General features: G+C 43.8%; 1 long non-coding RNA gene across 1 annotated transcript in view; it reads left to right on the top strand.

Annotated features, from left to right (window-relative positions):
* LOC123377035 overlaps positions 1–20178 on the top strand; it is a 58592-nt gene extending 38414 nt beyond the window's left edge. Inside the window, exon 4 of the long non-coding RNA XR_006582044.1 lies at positions 19549–20178. This is a non-coding gene — a long non-coding RNA (uncharacterized LOC123377035). The remainder of the gene's footprint in view (positions 1–19548) is intronic.
* Positions 20179–20894: the final 716 nt, after the last annotated feature.

Here is a 20894-nt window from a genome sequence, read left to right as displayed (position 1 = left end):
AAGCAGTGATGCCCCCCTGTGCAGGGAGGAAGGGGCAGGGCACTAGTGAGTGGCTCAGGCCAGCCCTGTGCAGAGGCGTGGGGAGGGCTAGCCCCACTCAGTGTCCCGTTTTCCTTTTGGGAAATATGGGGGCCCTGCACATCCAGGGCCCCTAGCGCCTCGCCCAGGGCACCCGACATTCTCTCACCCGGCAGTTGCCTCCCTCCATTCTGCACAGCATCATACTGCCTGCCCGGTCGTCGACAGGCAGGATTGAACAGGGGACCTCGGGAGCTTAGTGCATGAGCCTCTGTAGCAAAAAGCCACCTGGCTGTTAGCTAAGGCTGTAGATCAGACTCATGAATTGCTCTCTAAGTGGTCTTGATACCACTAGATGAACCCCACATCCAGGAGGTGTGTGGGTTACACTGGCAGAGTCGAGCGCAGAAAATGACAAGGCAGAGCTGCCAGAGCATAGCTTTCTATAGTGTTGGAGGATAGCTCCATCCTGGATTTCAGGTGCCAGACTGACAGCAATACCCACCTGTTTGCCTGATACTTGAGCTCCCACCTTCAGTTGTGTGGTTTAAAAAAAAGAAAAGAAGAAAGCTTGTTAATAACTTGATTTAAACTTGGCATTGGCAGAGGCTCAGAGTTGGGTGGGGCTGGGTACTAACTGGGTGGGCCATGGTCCATCCATGTCTACGGCCTTGGACTATAACGATATTCATATCCTAGACGCAGGTTTTAAAACAACACTAAAGATAGTGTGGAAGGAAATGTTAAAAGGAGAGGTGTCGTTCCAAACTGGACCACTGGGGGTCGCTGTATATTGCAGCTCCTGTTGGGCAGGCCAGCCTGTTGTTCTGAGAAGGTGCAGGTGGGTGGGAGCGGGAAAGGTGATCCAGGGAGAAAAGAGGGAGTGAGATACAGCAGCTCGGGAGGTTGTGTGGAGGTGGCTGGGCACATGACAGAGCTACTTTTCTATTGTATTGGGTGGGCTGTTGGACAATCCGGGAAACCCAGTGCAAAGGGGAGTTCAGGCTGGGAAGACCTCTATGAAACGGAGAGCCCTGACCATGGACTTGAGGAGCACCATGAGAAGTTAAGGTAGGTAAGTGACTGTATCTGCATTAGTGCAGTGAAGTTTTCTGCCTTTTAATTCTTCTCTTCCATACAGATTGCAAAAATGCCCCCTCCCCACCCTTCACTGTTCTGGTTTGGGGATTTGTCCAAAACTTTCTTCTATCCCCTGGAACTGTTAGGTGGATTTTCACCATCCAGGGAAGCTCCTTGTCTCACTTTTACATATTACTTCAGTTTCTCAACATTTGTCACAGAGTTTAAGGCCACAAGGGGCCTGATCATTTGGTCTGACCTCCTGTATGTAAGCAGGGGAATGATCCCGCTATTGTGGGGAACTTTCCTGGCTCATACACAACCCTGGTGAAATGAGCTAGCGAAAGGCTCTGAGTCCTCACTCCCACTTCCTTTACCCAGAGGCCTTGAGGGCTCCCCGTCCACTCTCCTGTGTGCAGAGTCCTCATAACCCCAACAGGGCTGGGCCCAGGATTCCTGGGGGGCTCGACCCCCAATCTTGTTGTGGTCATTTGGGACAGGGACTAGGGTGTCCCCACCCCGGGGTGCTCTCTCTGCACTGGATGCTTCCTGGATCCACTGATCATTACATACAGTTCAAAGCAAATACAATTTATTAAACAGCAATCAATTTTAAAAATGTAAGGAAAAATGGGAAAGGTTAAAGGAAAACACGTAACCCATCACAAACAGTTGTCTCTGGGATGTCAGGGCAGTTCACAGTCAGTTCCCCACATGTCCCGGACCTCCTCCTCAGGCCCTGGCTGTGCTGCAGGGATGCTGCGGGCCACATGCCTTCAGGCTCTAGGTGGCAGGACCCTTCTTCCCAGCATCGCCCCCGCCCTGTCAGGGTTACAATCCCCCTCCAAGTCTGTCCTGCAAGGCCTCTTGGCTGGGGGTGTCACCCTGCGCTGGGCCTGCTGCCCAGGAGGATCCCCACTTGCTCTCCCCAGCTGCTCAATGCACCCGGCTCTGGACTGCTCCAGCTCCAGCCCCACTTTGCCTCAGCACTGCTGCTGCTCTGCCTCCAGCTCCATGAGCTGCTTTTTCTGGCCCCTCTGGCTCTGGTTGCTGCAGTTCTCCTCCCAGTACAGGGCTGCTCCCTGGGCTGCTTCTCTGGTTCTCTCTGGCTGGCACAGCTCTGCTCCCAGCTCAGCTCGGGCTCCTGCTCTCTCCTTAGCTTGGCCCCACTCTGTTCCAGGCAATTCCAGCTCACACTCTAAGATGGGACCTCAGACCTCCTAGCCGCCTGCCGTATCAATCAGGCTGACCCGGAGCATTGGCCTCTCTCCATTGTTCCTGAGGACTGTCCGTCTCAGGGCCCTGATTTCCCTTTGACCCTTCCCCTTACTTTTGGTACTGGGAGCTAGCCAACCCAAACACCCCCACTGAGTTTTACTAAAGGGCCAGCAGCCCCCTTACATGTATATCACAGGCCACCAACACTACCCAGCACCTGTATGCTAAACCCAACAGCTGAAATAAGACTTAGACAATACAACCCGCAGGAGACTGAACTATTATGTGTCACAGGCAGAGAATAAGAGGGGCCGAGATGTACCAGTGCCCAAGATCCTTGCATTGTCAGGGAAATCATTAAGTGGGACATACCCAGATAATCCTGGCAAGCGACCTGCCCCCACACACTGCAGAGGAAGGCAAAACAAAATTTTTTACCCCAAGATCACTGCTAATCTGTCCTGGGGTAAAATTCCTTCCCAACCCCACATATGGGGATCAGTTAGACCCTGAGCATGTGAACAAGAACCACCCACAAGCACCTGAGAGAAAGAATGCTCAGTACCATGGGAGAGCCCACCCTGCCCAATGTCCCATCGAAAGCTGGGGCCATCCTTGATGTTTCAGAAGAAGGACATTAAAAAAAATTGCTAGACTACACAGGGAGAATCCCTTCCTGACCCCGGCTGGCTGAAACCCCTGAAGGATGTGCTTTTTAGGAACATAGGACATAAACCAGAAGTGAACCCCAGGGCTGTTGAGCCCTGCCCCCCTACCATCACTAGCTACCCTGTCATGCAATCACACTCATGAATGTGTCCAATCCTCTCTCAGAATTAATTGTTTGCCACCACAGCTCACTGACTGTGGACCGTGCTGATGTGCACTAAAAATTCCCTGGTGAATATTAATGTAGACCGGTTTCAGACAGTACTCTCTTAAGATGTACTAGGAGACTTTAAGTGCATACCAGCAGGGTGTACACAGACCAGCTAGTGTGCCATGGCCTAGTGTGCACTAGAATTTACATCCCTTTAGTGAGGACTAATGCACTGTGTAGACAAGCCTTCAGTCTTCTTCCAAAACTGTCAGGACACGGAATCAAATTTATATTGAAAACAAGAATCAAGTAATTGTTTGCATTTATTTATACTGTTAACTTTTTTGGCTCTTGAAAATATTTTTCTGTCCTTTATTTTGGGACTGATCCATTAAACTCTGACTCGCCTGAATATTCCTTACTTGTGGAAGTAATTCCACGGTAACAGGGCTACTTATGTGATGAAGGATTTGCAAGATCAGACTATATGTATATTCTTTCTAACATTGATTTATCTCTTCCCCTCTTTCCCCCACCCCATGTTTTGAGTGAAACTGAAACTTGACATACTTGCCTTTTTTTAAAATACAAACTGCAGTCACGCTAAAACACCCCTGTGCCAGGGCATCAGTGATGATATTAATATTGCTCTAGGAATAGTTCTTGTTAGTTAACTGCTGCTTCAGAATTATAAGAAGAAACGGCACATTGTGCTTATTGGACAAAAATACTGGAAGTTGTTTAATTCATTCAATTTCTCCTTTGAGAAATAGTGGATAATAAAGGTTTTGCTTTTCCCTGAAGGAGTACAGAAATGCCAGCCATGTGTTCAACTCCAGAGCTGTATCCTACTGTCTCGGAGCAGAATGGCTCAAGGTGACATCACATAATATGCTGCTACCTGCTTCTCTGAGCAGAAGAATTGTACATGCCTTCCTAGTGCCTGATGCCTCCCACCATGTGGGAGAAGTATAGGGAGGAGACGGGCTTGAGAAGAAAGATAAAAGGAGTTTAGTTCTCACTACCTTAAATTGGAGTTGGCCGCAGGACAGCTAAGAGGAGCTGTTGAAGAGATAGCTGGAGATTCAGGAGTGAACACACTTAGAATTTGCTGTTGAAAGGTAGTAAATAGAGATCATAGCTAAAAATGTGAGAACAGATGTGGTCACCCAGGAATAGGAAGCAGATGGAGAAGAGAAACCTGAAGAATATCGTCTGAGAGTGGGGAGGGAGGGTGAAGGAGACAGCATCACAGAGATGCTGAAGGAGCAGATAGAGTGGCTAGAAGAAAGTCACGAGAGCACACAGTCATAAAAGTCTGAGAAAAGAGAACCCAGAAGAGAGTCATTAAGTTTGTCGACAGTAGCATACGAAGTCGTGGGGGATGAGACTAGTGAAGAGGTGTCAAACTGGTTGAACTATTTGTGGTGAGCAATTTTGTTTACTAATTATAACTCCCTCCCACCCCCGGTCGTGACTTATCTGTGAACAGATCATGGTTTTTAAAAACCTGTTTGTTATCTGAAATTGCTCAGTGCATAGTTTTTATGAATATCTTTAAGCTGTGAGTTGTCTGTGAGCTGTTTTGCAATCAGTACTCAGTAGATTATTTGATGTTCCAATTTAGCTATTAGACATTTGTGACTGGCCACGTGGTATTGTTGAGATGGAATGATCTAACACTGATAAACTGCTTCTGCATGAAACAAAATGCAAGTTTACAATTAAATGAATTTAGTTTCTTGTTTAAACGAGTCTTTGATTTGGGTCCAAAATTGACTCTTTGCGAGTATTGATTCAAGCAAAACCATGGCTGTATGAATGTTGCTAATAGAGACTAAAAACTTTACTCAAAGAGGCTGAATTGAAACTCAGTGTCTGATTCAGTGAACTGTTTGTGAACAAAGTTTTGCGCTCTTCATTCAGTTCTGTTGTTCACAATGGTAAATGCTGCTTCCCTGGAAAGCTAGCAACTAGATTGAATGGGAGTCAAGGGAGAGAGAGTTGATGTGGTAGATAACAAGATACCAACATTAAATCAGAGAGGTAATGGAGCTTTAGTGTAGTCATAAATTACAGTCACTATACAGACATGGTCTTGAAGCAGTTTAGTGATGACTCGCTTTTTTGGAAATTATGGCTAAATCTTACTTTCCAGGATTAGAAAAGAAAGTACGGAAATAATAAATTAGATGAGTGTTTAAAAATGAATTGATTAAGATAAAACTGATCTCCTTGAGCAGCCTCTATGTTCTTTATGCCTTTATGTACATGCATCTAAAACTGCATCTTAGATAAGCCCTAATGGTCGGCCTATTTTAGAAGATACTTCCTAGCTGAACCCATGAAACAACATATTCCTTTTTATTTAAGCTGGTTAGTCTCTAAACTACTCTCTGGAAAAGCAACATTTTGTTTTTAGTCAGATTAGATTAATGCAATAGATGCCATCAGGCCGGATATTTACTGGCTTTTTTTTATGTTGAGTTGATATTCCTATACTTTATTACTCAGGAAGAGCATTTACAGGCAGCCAGCTCTTTTTCACTGGAGGAATAAATAGCTCCTCTTTCACATTGCTGTCAGTAGTCATAATTATGGCAAGTATAATAGGAATCAATGTGTGGTTTTTTTAACAAACCTATATTCTGTGTGATCAATAGTCTAGATCTTCGGCTGTGCTAAACTGCACAGGACAGTCTAATGCTCATCTTTGCATTCGCCTGATCCTGCTGCTGTTCTATACAAGCCAGTCCTCCTGTGTTGTGTTAGAGCAGCCTGATGGCGGTTCTAATTTATGCGAGGCTGCAGGGGGCTGTAAAATCAGCATAGCTCTGGAGTGTCGATCTATCTTAGGCTGGTCTACACTATGCGTTTATACCGAATTTAGCAGCGTTAAACCAATTTAACCCTGCACCCGTCCACACAACAAAGCCCTTTATATCGATACAAAGGGCTCTTTAAACCGATTTCTGTACTCCTCCCTGATGAGGGGAGTAGCGCTGAAATCAGTATTGCCATGTCGGATTAGGGTTAGTGTGGCCGCAAATCGACGGTATTGGCCTCCGGGCAGTATCCCACAGTGCACCATTGTGACCGCTCTGGAAAGCAATCTGAACTCATATGCATTGGCCAGGTAGACAGGAAAAGCCCCGCGAACTTTTGAATTTCATTTCCTGCTTGCCCAGCGTGGAGCGCTGATCAGCACGGGTGGCCATGCAGTCCCAAATCCAAAAAGAGCTCCAGCATGGACCATATGGGAGATACTGGATCTGATCGCTGTATGGGGAGACAAATCTGTTCTATCGGAGCTCCGTTCCAGAAGACGAAATGCCAAAGCATTTGAAAAAATCTCCAGGCTATGATAGACAGAGGCCACAGCAGGGACTCAACACAGTGCTGTGTGACAACCGTAACAGAAAGCCAAAGAATCAAATGAACGCTCATGGAGGGAGGGAGGGAGGACTGAGGACTCGAGCTATCCCACAGTTCCTGAAGTCTCCGAAAAGCATTTGCATTCTTGGCTGAGCTCCCAATGCCTGAAGGATCAAAAATATTGTCGCCAGTGGTTCAGGGAATATGTCGTCAATTTACCCCCCCCACACCCTCCAAAGAAAAGGGGAAAAAATCGTTTCTCGCCTCTTTTCAATGTCACCGTATGTCTACTGGATGCTGCTGGTAGACAGGGTGCTGCATAAAGAAGGGAATGACCTGGGGAGTCATTCCCATTTTTGTCCATGCGCCCCCGGCCGACCTCAGCGAGGCCAGCCAGGAGTACCCATGACAGCAGCAGACGGTACAATATGACTGGTAACCGTCATCGCCAATTTCCAAAGCAACAGACAGTGCAATAGGGCTGGTAACTGTCTCTGCTACCTTGCAAAGGCAAATGAATGCTGCTGTGTAGCACTGCAGTACCGCGTCTGTCAGCAGCATCCAGTACACATATGGTGACAGTGAAAAAAGGCTTAACGGGCTCCATGATTACCATGCTATGGCGTCTGCCAGGGCAATCCAGAGAAAAAGGGCACAAAATGATTGTCAGCCGTTGCTTTCACGGAGGAAGGATTGAGTGACGACATTTACCCAGAATCACCCGCGACACTGTTTTTGCGCCATCATGCATTTGATCTCAACCCAGAATTCCAATGGGCGGGGGAGACTGCGGGAACTATGGGATAGCTATGGGATAGCTACCCACAATGCAATGCTCTGGAAATCGATGCTAGCCTCGGTACATGGACGCACACCACCGAATTAATGTGCTTAGTGTGGCCGCGTGTACTCGACTTTATACAATCTGTTTTAAAAAACCGGTTTATGTAAAATCAGAATAATCCCGTAGTGTAGACATATCTTTAGTCTGCAGATAGTCTTATCTGAGGATCAACATAATTCTGGAGTTTTACCTCTTTTTCTCCAGCCGCACACTGCTATTTTAGGGTTGCCAACCCTGCAGGATTGTCCTGGAGTATCCAGGAATTAAAGATGAGTCTTTAAAAGATTGTCATGTGATGAAATGTCCAGGAATACGTCCTACCAAAACTGACAAGCCTATGCTATATTCAGTGACAGCAGGGATGGTAAGTGGCATTAGAACCCATAGGTCTGCTCTGTGCCACTGCAGCATGAATCTTCAACTGCAGCAATTCTTCATGGGCCAGATATATTAGTGTTACACCTGGAATATGCTGATGGTGCCATGCAGATAACTTGTCCATGCCAAGGACTCTGGCCCATTACTTCTGAGAACTGAAGAGATGATTTATATAGATTTAACATATTCTCTATTTTAAACATTTATTTTTACACATATTGAAAATGTCTCTGTAATTTAAAACACCTCACAATCCTTTGCAAATGACACACTTACCTCTTGGTTGTACTGAAATTAACTTGTGCTTTCTCTAGTATTCAGTATAATTACACTACCTATAATAAATTCCAAACTAATTTGGTTGCAATTTATCATCAGTTAATTTCCACTTATTATAATGTTCACCATAACTATAATGTATGATATTAAGGGTCTGATTCTCTTCTATCTTTCTTTAGAAGTGAGATCAAGATCAGGTCCAATGTGCCTCTAGATCCTGGACTAAATTTTGTTCTCAGTCATGCTGATGTAAACCTGGAGTTGCTCCATTGACTCCACTGAATTTGCATAATTGTAAAGGTTGTATTTTGGGGGACAGATTTTGGTACCCTTCCTCCTGTGGAGTAGTGCCTTATTCTGCAGAGTCTCATAGATGGAGGAAGATACTGTTCATTGTGAGTAAGGTGGAAGGATATGACCTTCATTAAATAGTCTGAGCTCTTTTTCCTCTCTACCAAATTGATTACTGTGAACCTCTAACTCACACTTATGAGCAGTTACTTGCAGGAGAAGTCTCCATGACTTCATTGACACTACTTCTGCACGTAAAATGACTGGTGTTCAAAGGAACAATTTAACATGTCCTTAAAACAGGAGTCCCCAAACTGTTTACCTTGTGCCCCCTCTAATTCTTGTCCATGTTTCCCTCCCCCTACCCTCGACAGCCATGGTTGGGAGCGGAGCTGCGGTTGAGGGCAAAGGCACGGGCCGAGGCCAGGTCTGGGGTTGGGAGTGGGGCCGCATGTGGGAGTGGAGCCACGGCCAGGTCACAGCCGGGGCTGCAGCTGGATGTGGAGCTGTGACTGGGCTGGGCGCCAGGGAACGAAGCTGAGGCTGCAGCTTGGGGCACAGCCAAGGCTGGAGCAGAGCTGGGGTCAGAGCAAGCATGGGTGGAGCTCCCTCCCTGCCCCCCATAAGGGCTGGCCAGGCCCCGCCACGTGCCCCAAATGTTCCTCCATGCACCCCAGTGGGGTGCGCCCCACAGTTTGGGGACAACTGCCTTAAGACTCGCATAGTCTTCATTCTCTATGAAAAGTACGCTGTGCACCTCGTGCATGGGGTTAGGCACAAATGCTAACTGATAGCAGTACTCTGCAGTTGGTGGTGATACGGAAGAGAATCATCTTAAGGGTCAAATTACCTTCAAGAAGCAAGAAGGCCACAGAATTGGTGTTAGAGGGGATGCCAAGAGAAAAGATGTAAGTGTGGTTCTAGCTCCAGTAAACCTTATAACATTATTGACAATTTGAAATCATCATTAGACTGAAGTCATTTTCTTTACTCCCAAAGAGCCACAGTTACAGCTTGTAATGGGATGTCATTGTGACAAACAGGCAACTGGAAAAAAAGGGAAAGATTTTTTTAAAAAAATTAGGAATACTTGCTTTAACAATAGCAAGTAGATCCTGACCAAGTGTTCACAGCAGGACCTGAATCATTGCATCTCTTCTCACTTGTGTACCATTAAATCAGTGAAGTAAAATAAAAGAACAGTGAGACAATAGGATTCTCATTTTCAGGTGTACCATGACTGAGCCGAATGGCTTGGCACTGACACTGATAGAAGCCATTTAGACGGCCTATCAGCATGAGAATGACTGGTATGCTCATAGCTTCCCAAAAGGGAGAGGGGTTACGATTTCAAGGGGGAACTAATGAAGGTTCCCAGAATGATGGGCTGACACTTCCGTCCCTCTCAGGACTGACTTTTGAGTTGAGCTAGGCCCATGCTGAGAGGCAGAGTGGGAGGGAAGGGGAGTGCTCCCATGCCCACAAAGTTCTTTTATTAAAGGGTAGATTCATTTCATAATCACTGAGAGACTGTATTTTAATATAAATGGAGGCCCTATCAAAGGCTTTGGTATTGATTTTGTTGCTAACCACTTCGTAGGTGTCGATGAAGAAGGTAGAATCTAAGACTTCTTATTCTCAGTGCTTCCTGCTGATTCTGACAGTGCACAAAGACAATGCAATCTGACAGGGCATTTCTCATAAGCCTGTGAGCAATTTTACCTGACCTGGGTGAAAAAGAAATAAAATTCCTCTGTGTTTCATCATAATAGTTAATAAATCAGTTTCAAATAGAAGTTGCTCAGGTGCTGTAATGAGGGGTGCAGCATAAGGACCTAAATAGAATAAAATAGAAAAGTCCGATTGAGCTGATCTTGTCCCTGTAAATAACTGCCATAGCCTTTGTTTGTCTACATACTTGTGTTTTATAATTCAAAGCCATCTAGGGTAGTGATTCCCAAACTGTGGTCTCTGGCAATCCCCGGGTTCATTATGTTCATTTTAAAGATGATCATGGTAGCTTGTAGAAGCAACTGGAAACAATCAGTAGGAGTCAGCCTAGCTGCACCTAAATAATTGCTACAAGAGCGGGATTGTGGCTGGGAGGGTATGCAGTTGTGAATGGCAGGGAAGGTGGTCCAAGACATCTCTCTGTTCAGCTGTGGTCCATAATGTGAAAATGTTTGACAACTCCTGATCAGAATTATGCCTCTGAGATCAGCTTCAGCAGATCTTTACTTAAGCTTCATGACAACTTATTAGGACTGTGTGAAACTTTCATAGTCAAATAAGAGAGCAGGCAACGCTCTGTTGGCTTTCATTTACAAAGCCCACGCTCTTCACATTTTAGCTCAAGTTCTCTCGAAAGACTTAACCTGCTTTAACTGAGTGTCAAGAAAACACCCTTTCTCTCCACTGGTTTCAGTGAATGGTTCTGCAAAGTTTCTACATTCAGAAATGGTTTAGAGTAAGAATCAGGCAAAACTTAGTGGTTTTTGTCTGTTTACTCATTTTAAGATTTGTTGTTCAATCAAACCCGAAACCCAAAGTGAAATGAAGGAGATGTGAACCCATGAAGAGCCAAACTTAAAACCACATTTTTAACCACCTGCAGACTGGGACTGCCAGTTTGTCTACAGCTTGCTGCCTGGGCCCGGGCCGCCCCCCGCCCCCGTGGGGGAGGGGGGGCAGGGAGGGAGCGCCATCCAGTCCCGCTCTACCCCCAGCTCCAGTACGGCTCCCGGCCTCTGACTCTGCTCCTGGCCACGACTCCCAGGCCCATTCGCCTACCCTGGCTGTGGCTTCACTCCCAGCCCTGGCCAGCCCCCATGGGCGAGGGGGGTGAGGAGGGAGCTCCACCCAGCTCTGGCCCCGGCCTCACCCCCAGCAGACACCATGGCTTCAACTCCTGGCCCTGCCCATGGACCGGCTCCCAGCCCAGCCTCAGCCCCTGGTCCCGGCTCCCAGGGGGTGCAGACAGATTGCATTATGGGTAAGGGGAGAGGGGCATCACATAAAAAGTTTGGGGACTACTGCAATCACAGTAAAACAAGACGAGCCAAACAATTTAATTAACTATACTAAACAAAAATCACAAATTCTGTAGATATGGCTGTCTCTCCTTCTTAAAAGAACCAGAGACGCTGTGCTGCTTTTGCATGAAGTTGGGAAATTCCACACATGAACGGCATGATACTCATAGAACCTGTAGATGAAGAATCAGGTTGGGATTCTTTGCAGTCAGAAGCAAGGACCTTGGAAAGTGTATCTAATCCACATAAAAGCCTTTCAGCTTTTACTTTCAGCACTGGTTCTTGCTCCATCAACTAACTGAAAGTTGTGTTTCTTTATACTCCTAACTCCTCCATCTTCCCTCAAATGTTTTTTTCCTCCCAGTGTTGTTCCTGTAGTACTCACTTGGACTGCCTGCACTTATGCTTGGTTCTTGCCTTTGGAGATACTTCTTAATGAAGGATGGAAAGATTACTCTGTTTGCAGAAAGTGCTGTAAATTCTGTCCAAAATAGTTGGTGTTTTTCTTCAAAATCTCTCCCTTTTTGGGGGGGTGGGGTGGGAGAGTGGGTAGGGGGCTTTTTGCTGAAATGAAATCTTGAATACTCATTAGGGTTTCCCTCCTTTTTAACTCTGTTTCCAGACAGGGGAACATAGCAGCCACCAATTCCTTTCACAGCCTGCTAATGCTGTTCCTTGAATCCTGTTGCAGAGTTGAGCCACCACTCCCCTGATTTAGGAAGTGTGTAGCACTCCCAGGCCTGGCAAGTGGAAATGTGAATTTAAGAATGACATCTGGGCCTCTTGTGTGGCAAGATATAGCACTATGGTTAGTTAACAAGATCAACCAATTACTTGTGTTTAATTACGGCTTTTAATAGACAACTCTCGTAATAATACTTTCAAGCCAGGTTCCTCATTTAAGTAAGTACTGTAATTATATCAGACTTTTTAGGGAATCTTTCTTGTGCTTAACAAGTACTTCAATCCCTTTGATAACATAGCATCCTAACAATACTCAGATTTTTCAGTAAGCTCAAAATCTTCAGTCATTAAATGATAAGGCTCTGCAATAAGCTTGAATTTTCCCAGTTTTATCCTCTTAGCTCAAGTATGTTTGGAAGAAACCTAACTATCCTGATTTTTAAAGCCTCTTGATGGCCTTTAATACTGTTTATCCACATTAGAAAATCAGCATTGCCTACACAACTCTCATAGCTTTCCTCACAATACTCCTGTAAACAAATGCAGTGGTTAGGAAATAAAATTTTTGCATGTATGGGTGTTTTGTTTTTGACATCTTATGTAATATACTTCATTACCAGCAAGGAAAGACAGTATTCCTTATTATTATAGCATACCTGCCAATGACAGGGCCCAACCCTGCAGCCATGTTGGATCAACCAGGCAAGGTACTAACAAACTTCAACAGGACTTTAAAAATAAAGTGGAAACCTCTTTACCAAGCTGCTGCTGCACCCTCAGTAACTCTCACTCTGCCTCCTCAACTCCTCCCCCCCCCTTCCTGTTTCCTGTCCTGTCAGACTCCCAACAGCCCGTGCTCCCAGTTCTAATAATTTCAAGCAACATCTAAAAACCACAAGCCGTCACTCAAATGAGTAATCCCATTTACTTCCACAGGACTACTGCCATGAGTAAGGGTGGCAGGACGGTTGCAGGATCAGGCCATGAATTCTTTTTCACTCTTCCTTTGCTTTCTATAACTGTATACAGTGCATGATGTTGGAATCTATACTGCACCATTGTATTGTGCCTGGTTTTAGCATTCATAAATCAGTCCCAACTGAAGTGGTGTCTTCTCAGTTACTGACAGGAGTCACACCTCTGAAAAGACAGACTCCAGAGTGTTGGAGAAAGTTATCTTTCTGGCAGATGAACATATTTAAACAATTGTGAGACTTTTAGATATGTTCCATTAAATAATTTGTGCAGAGCAGAAACAGGAGATGAAGAGGAAGGGAGATAATGGGGAAAGGAGAGAAAACACAGGATAGAATGAAATGCAGAAGAGATGAAGGAGAAAGGTAGAAAGAATACAGGAAAAAGGAAGGAAGGGGGATAGATGGAAGAAAAAAAATAAAAGCAAAGAGAAACGGTATAGAAGAAAATGGTGGAGGACTGGTGAAAAGAAGAGAGGAGGAAATGAAGGGGAAGGCAAAAGATGATTCAGAAGAGGAGTGAAAAATAGATTCTAGAAACCATACAGAGAGATAAAAGAAAGAAAATGAAAAGAGAAAGGCTTAAAGACGAGGGAAGAGAATAGAATGAGAGAGCGAGGAAGAGAATAGAATGAGAGAGCGAGAAAGAGAGCACTTATCTTCTCAACTTTATGCTGTGATATCTTCTGGCTCTTTATTTTCTATCCTCTCTACATACTACTTCCTCAGTTTGCCACCCCTTCTCTATTTCCATACCCTCTGCCCTCATTCTTTTTCTCCAAGTATCTTGTTATTTAAGGAAGATGCAAAAATTGAAACCTCTTTGATCTAGAAGTTGGGCCAGTTACCATGTAATAACCATGTAATATTTTCAGTACTTCGTCTTTGCTATAGAAATACCATGATTTAGTAATCTCTTTCAGGCCAGGCTGAAACTAAAAACATGATAGACCAGATCCTCAGTTAGAGTAAATCAGCCACAAATCTATTGCCTTCAGTAGATCTTAGGCCAATATGTTTTTAGTTTTTAATAACATGAACTTTATTGAACCTCAGAAACTGTTTGAGTTACAGTTGGTTCAAGTTTTGAGCAAAGTTTTGTGTCATTTCTTGGTTTTGGACATCCTAACTGTTTGTACCATTTTTCTAAAACAACACAGAGACATCCCTATAGTCTCACCACATATGATGGTCTGAAAGATAAGTATAATTACACTTTTTTTTTAATTTTACAAGATGGAAATCATGAGTTTATTTTCATTTTAAATCTTGGGTCTTCATTATTGTATGCAGTAAGCCAAGTTTTCAATACCGTTTCTTACAGATTTCTTACATTAAATAATATTATTTAACTAACCCGTAAATGTTTACAGAGACCAATTCTGGTTAATACATTTAGGACAATCATAGATGAGAAATCATTGAATGAAAAAGCATTTATATCTTCTGTCTTGGACCAGTGTAAATCAAGAGTGCTGGTAACTCAGCTGAAATCAAAGGAGAAACACAAGTGTAAAGCTGTAGTCTCTGGGCTAGCCTATTCTACCGCACTACATTGGCACGGTATCTCCTGTTGGCATAATTACTCTACCTAAATGAGAGGTGGAAGCTATGTTGGTGGGCGAGCATCACCCACCAACATAGCGCAGTGTTGACAGCACTTTAAGTCCATATAACTTACGTCGCTCAGGAGGGTGGCTTTTACAGATTCCTGAGTGACGATTGACTTAAGTGGTAGCATAGACAAGCCCTCTGAGAAGAGTCAGGCTGCATGTGTAGCTGAGACAGCTGGTAGTAGTTTCTCAGTGCACAACAGCAAGGGGAAAACTGATTATTTTTTAAACTTTTCATTTCAGGTTGGAGACTGATTAAATTCCTAATGGATATTGGAAAAGCTGGCACTTTGCCTATCAATAATAATAAAATCATGAAGAAATATAATACTTGTCCTTTTTCCAGCATCCTGAAAAGGACAAAGTTTTAATGCATATTTCATTTTTCATGTTACCAATCTAGCATTGTAAAAAAAGTGTTTATAATTAAAATTTGTAGTGTTCTAGACTATGGAAAATCGATCCTATGCACATTTCCTCGGGAAATATAATACTTAAATGCAATAAAGGCTGTTTTTAAGTATGACTACCTGTATGAAGTTATAAACTATAGTCAGTAACATAAGAATGAGCAGGTAAATAAGAAAAAAGATAAATTGATGCCTGCATCTGACAAACAAATAAAATACATTTTATCTAATAAATAAAAATGTATATTATGGATCTGATTCTCCTTTCACATGCATTGGTTTTACACCAGTGAAACTCAGTTGTCCTCAGTGGAGTTAGTCCTGATCTTCGGCTGTCCCTCAACGCATGGATGATGTCTGCCACTGGGTTCATTAGTGGGTTTTTAAGTGTCTGAGGAGCCCAATTCATGTTCTGCAGATTTTCCCGCAGAAGTGACAGGTGTAGTCTTGGAGGAGACATAGTTGTTGGCTGGACTGTTGTGCCCTTTCTGTGGCTTGGGGTATGGCAGGGGTCGGGCCAGTTTGTTTATCTGCCATGTCGGCAGATTCGGTGGACCACAGCTCCCACTGGCCGCAGTTCGCCATCCCAGGCCAATGAGGGTGGCGGGAAGCGCTGCGGGCGAGGGATGTGCTGGCCGTGGCTTCCTGCCACCCCCATTGGCCTGGGATGGCGAACCATGGCCAGTAGGAGCCGCGGTCCACCAAACCTGCCGACGCGGCAGATAAACAAACTGGCCCGGCCCGCCAGGGTGCTTACCCTGGCGAGCCACGTGCTAGAGGTTGCCAACCCCTGGTGTATGGTGTGGCTCCACTGTGTTCTATTCTGTGCGGAGTCCTCCCAGTTTGTTGGGTTGATGCCTCCCTTTCCAAGGTGTACTTTCAGTATGTCTTTGAAGCACTTCCACTGTCCTCCACGAGCCCTTATTTCCTTACTTACCGAGAGGAGAGTACTTGCTTTGGGAGGCGAGGGTCAGGCATACGTACACAGTGGCCAGCCCAGCAGAGTTGTTGTTTCATGACTTGCGCTTCTATACTGCTGATGTTGGCTGCAGAGAGAACACTGATATTAGTGCATTGGTCTTCCCAGCTGTTCCTGAGAATCCTCCTGAGGCAGAACTGCTGGAACCATTCCAGTCACTTGAGATGTCCTCTGTAGATTACCCAGGTCTCACACTCATAGAGAAGGTGGTGGGGATGACAACTGCCTTGCAAACCAAGATCTTGGTGCCTGTTTGCAGATCCCTATCATTGAAGACTCATTTGAGTAGTCTTCCAAAGGATGTGCTGGCACAGCAGATCCTGTATTCAATTTCTTTGTCAATGCTGGTGTTTAGGAGAGGTTGCTGCCAATGTGTGGAAAATGATCCACATTTTCCAGAGGTTCTCCACCGATGGTGATTTGTGGAGTATGAAGAGTAGTTTGTGCAAGTGAGGGCTGGTAGAGTACCTCAGTTTTCCCGATATTGAGAGACACACCCAGGCTGTAATAGGCATCTGCAAAAAGATTTAGGGTACTTTGCAGGTCGGCCTCTGTGTGTGCGAGAGTGATCCAGTCATCTGCATACTGAAGACCAATGATGCCAATTCTTGTGATCTTAGTTATTGTTTGGAAACATCAGAGATCGAGGAGTTCACCGTCCATATGATACTCAGTCTCAATTCCATCAAGAAGGTGGTCATGGATGAGAATCAGGATCACAGCAAGGTAAATGGAGAAGAGTGTTGGAGCAATGACACAGCCCTGACACCAGTGTGAATGATGAATGGTTCGGTCTCTGAGCCATTGCACAGAATAGTGGCAGTCATCCCATCATGGAATATTACTCTGTGGTTGTGAAGGTGGATGAGGGCTGAAGCAGGAGGAAGGCCACCGGTTGTCTTGAATCTCCCTGCCACTGGGTCAGGATTTTCCTCCTGTCAAGTCTCATGTGGTCACTGCCTGTGCACCAGTTTCCCCATGTTAAAAGATTTCATGCGCAGGCCTCTGCCAAAGGACTCACACCCACACAAAGCCCTGCAGTGATGGACGAGTGGTGGTGAGGACAGGAGCAGTGATCTCTGGGAGTCTTTAGTCACAAATCTGCATGCAGGCGGCAGCCGTGTGATGGTCGTCTTGTGTTTGGATGAGAAAAGTGCATTTCGCAGCAGCGGCTGTGACTGAGCAGGCCTTTTTAGGATCACCTCTGTTTACCCCAAATGGGGAGGTGTCTAGAAAAGGTGCCCCAAACGTAGGCTTTCTGACGCTTCTGAGACTGGATGGCCACATCCAGAGGGATCACTCAACTCCGCGGCCGAAACGAGATGTAACAATGAATTTCATTACCTGGAATGTCCGCACCCCAGGTAATGAAATCTCAGCTCAGTGAATGCCCAGAAAGAAGAACTGCCATAATTGCCAGAGAACTGGTGAGACTCAACATTGACATTGCAGCTCTTAGTGAGACCCACCAGGCCGATGAGGGCCAATTAAAAGAGGAAGGAAGTAGCTGCACCTTCTTTTGGAAAGGAAAGCCACCTGAAGAGAGACACATTCATGGGATTGGCTTTACCATAAAAAGAATAGTCCTGATATACTCCAGTGTAAATGAAAATAGAATCAGGCCCTATAAATAAAATATTACATTTATAATTATTCATTTATTGTAATTTTAACAGTCTTTTTACAAATGCCGTTAACAGTCTTTACTGAATTTATTCAGTTTGTTAGCCACAGAATACATAGGTTCCATAATTTCAGAGACACATTAGCTCTATAATTCCACAAGTAGATAATCCCACAATCATACTTAACAAATCACCTCACCCCCTGTATGTATGTTGAATTTGAGAGCACAACTTTACAATCCCAGTTGAGAAACAGATATAAGGCCAAATTCTGCCCACAGTAAACTTTATGTGAATGGATGGGTTACTATACAGTTGCACTGGTGGGCGCATAATCCTGCAACTTGCTGTGCACCTTAAACCTAATCAAGTAAATCCTTAATTTTTGTTCCTTAATTTTTCTGTGGAAAAGTCCTGTAAATACCATTTGTATGCAAACTCAGTAAGGACCTCAGGATTTTTTTCATGGTGTTTAGCTTCTTCACCATATAAAAATTAATGGGGAAGGAGATTTTTCCCACATGTATTTTGTCTAAATTTTTCTCAGTGGAGGGAAAACGTAATAACATGACTTTTTGTATGTGATGTTAGAGGTAAAGTCTCTGTAAAAACAGTAGGTTAATACAGTGCCTACTTGTTCTAATCTGGAATCCCAGATTCCTCCTTTTAATCCTAGTAATGGTTTCAAGTCACCAGCATCTGCTCTTAACCTTACTCGTTAGGAAACTAGATGACCCTCATGTAAGTATCAATGGATCCTGGCAAATTCCCATGATCTGTGGGGCTACAATAAAGGATGTTGCAGCATAGAGGGGAGGACATGTTGGGACTTTTGGCTAGTGACAGTTCCCACTGATTTCCTCTCTTCTGTGCTGGAAACATCACCCATTTATGTCCACTACCGCTGAGGCTTGGTGCAAAAACTGGATATGAATCTGGAGGTGAGGCTGGAAGTTAGAGTGAGGTGGAGGGAGCCTGAGACTTAGTGCCCTGTTCTGATGCTCACAGGGTAGAGGACTTGCTAGAGAGGTCGGAAGGACCGACATGGGAGAAAGCAGAAGGGAACAGCAAGTCTCCTTCTGCTTCTGAGGGATGGGGAGAAGATACTTTAAAAACAAGCATCTTCATCTTCAGAGCCTCAGTCCATTTAGTGAGGATGTGTATTCATCTACTGTGTCCTAAGGGTTAAATAAAGACACTAAAAACTCAATTGATAATTTAAATGAAAAGTTAATTAAGCAAGAAACAAATGAGGGATCTGGCCTTGAGTCAGTTCTTATGTTAATTATGTTCATAATGTTTTGTTTCTGCCTCAATCAAGAATTATGTTGTGTATTACCAAAATGCACTTTGAATAGGGAACTTCAGTGATTGTTTTTCAACATTATAAATGGATGAATCTACATGGATTAGACAATTGAATTAGATGAATCATTTTTAATATCCCTGCAAAACTATTTTAATAATCCCATATTGGCAATAAAATACATACAGGGAAAAAGAGAGTTATTAGAGAAATCTCACAGAAGTCTTTATGCACCCAGGCACTGCAGACTTAATGTCAACCCTAATGCTCGTGCTAGATTATGATAAACAACCCAAGATGAGTCCATTATTGCGTAAATTATTACCATGATTTTGAACAAACAGAATCTATTTTCTTTTTCTATTACTGTTTCTCTATATTTGTATTAGTTTGATCTATGTTTTTTCTAGTAAATTTCACCCAATATACTTTGTATAAAATAGGTCTCTTGTGGAAAAAAAACAATAATCCTAAATAATAATTAGAGTATAATTATGATACCTTGCTAAATCTATGAAGCTGTGATTAAGGAGCTGAAAATATATGTATTAAAATATTTTGTCCTATAATATATCTCTGCGCATAGGTAGAGAGTCTCACCCTTTGATTTCTTTCCTCTCAGGAAAATGATTTACACTCCATCAAATAAGTTAACGGCTGCAAAGGAATAGACTACATGACCATCAAAACTTGACAGCTTTGTGCTTACTAAACTAAAATTATGCCAAATTTTCTGCAATATCAAATAAGCACCCTATGGCATTTTTAAAAAAATAATCTTTCTGCTTGCACATTGAAAAGTCTACTGAATCAAAATAAGGCTACCTCCTAAATAAAGATGGAATGCATGGATGATAAAAACATCAGTTTTTAAAAAGAGGCAGAGGTCTGACGCATGTTTCACTCTTTAAATCTTCAAAAATCCCTGAAGACTCAGTCCACCAAAAAAGCCTGACATGAAACTAACAACATGAACAAGAAACAAGATGTGTGTGGTGCTTTCAGGGGAAACTGAATTCATCAGGGACTTGACACAGATGAAAATTATGATTATCAAATAAACATGAGAAAAAAGTAGGAGATTGCAATAGACTAAATAGCTAGGATGCATAAAGAAAAGTATCTCTAGAATGTCAATTAACATAAACATTTTTGCATGATTAACTGAAAATCAGTCTGTGGGACACTGGATGACTCAAGGGACTGTCCGGTGGACATGGTGCTTTTTGACCTTCTGTATCACCAGCTCAGAACTGACCAGGTTAGTACTGCCTGACCATCATCCTTGTTACCTTCTGATGACCGTTCACATCCATCATCATGGATAAAATTAAATGAGGGTGATAAGCCCTAATTTAGTACCTTGTATTACAGTTGGGGTTTGATGGCAGTTACAGCAAAAAAGACAAGGCTTGGCCTTAGAGATTGTTCTGTCAGCTATAGTTTGAGTAACATTGCCCTGCCAATGTGGCGGAGCTAATACGACCATTACATGCATTCTACGTATTACATTAAAGAACTCCACTCTCCAGAGTCTGTTACTTTTTTATCTTCGTTTTAACAAGTGAAATGAAACATTGGAATCAGGAGGTTCTTGGGCCGCTAGGAATGATAGTTGGAGTTCAGCAGTTGGAGTCCAAGTGTAAGTACTTTGACTGCTGGACTCCTAAAATCCTGCTTCTTGAAAGCCATCAGGAGAGCCTTTTTAGTCCATGTTAATTAACTTTACTATATGCAGTGCTGTTGTAGCCATGTTGGTCCCAGGATATTAGAGAGACAAGGTGGGTTGGTCATGGCTTTTATTGGACCAACTTTTGTTGGTGTGAGGGAGAGAAACTTTCGAGCTTGCACAGAGCTCTCTCTCGCACCAACAGAAGTTGGACCAATAAAAGTCATAACCCTCATTCACCTTGTCTCTCTAATTGACTCTGCTGTCATTCATATTGATTGCATGTGTGCCAAGAATAA

Source organism: Mauremys mutica, chromosome 9, assembly GCF_020497125.1.
Source record: "Mauremys mutica isolate MM-2020 ecotype Southern chromosome 9, ASM2049712v1, whole genome shotgun sequence".
NCBI classification, from domain to species: domain Eukaryota; kingdom Metazoa; phylum Chordata; order Testudines; family Geoemydidae; genus Mauremys; species Mauremys mutica.
This window is presented reverse-complemented; position numbering and strand designations above follow the sequence as displayed.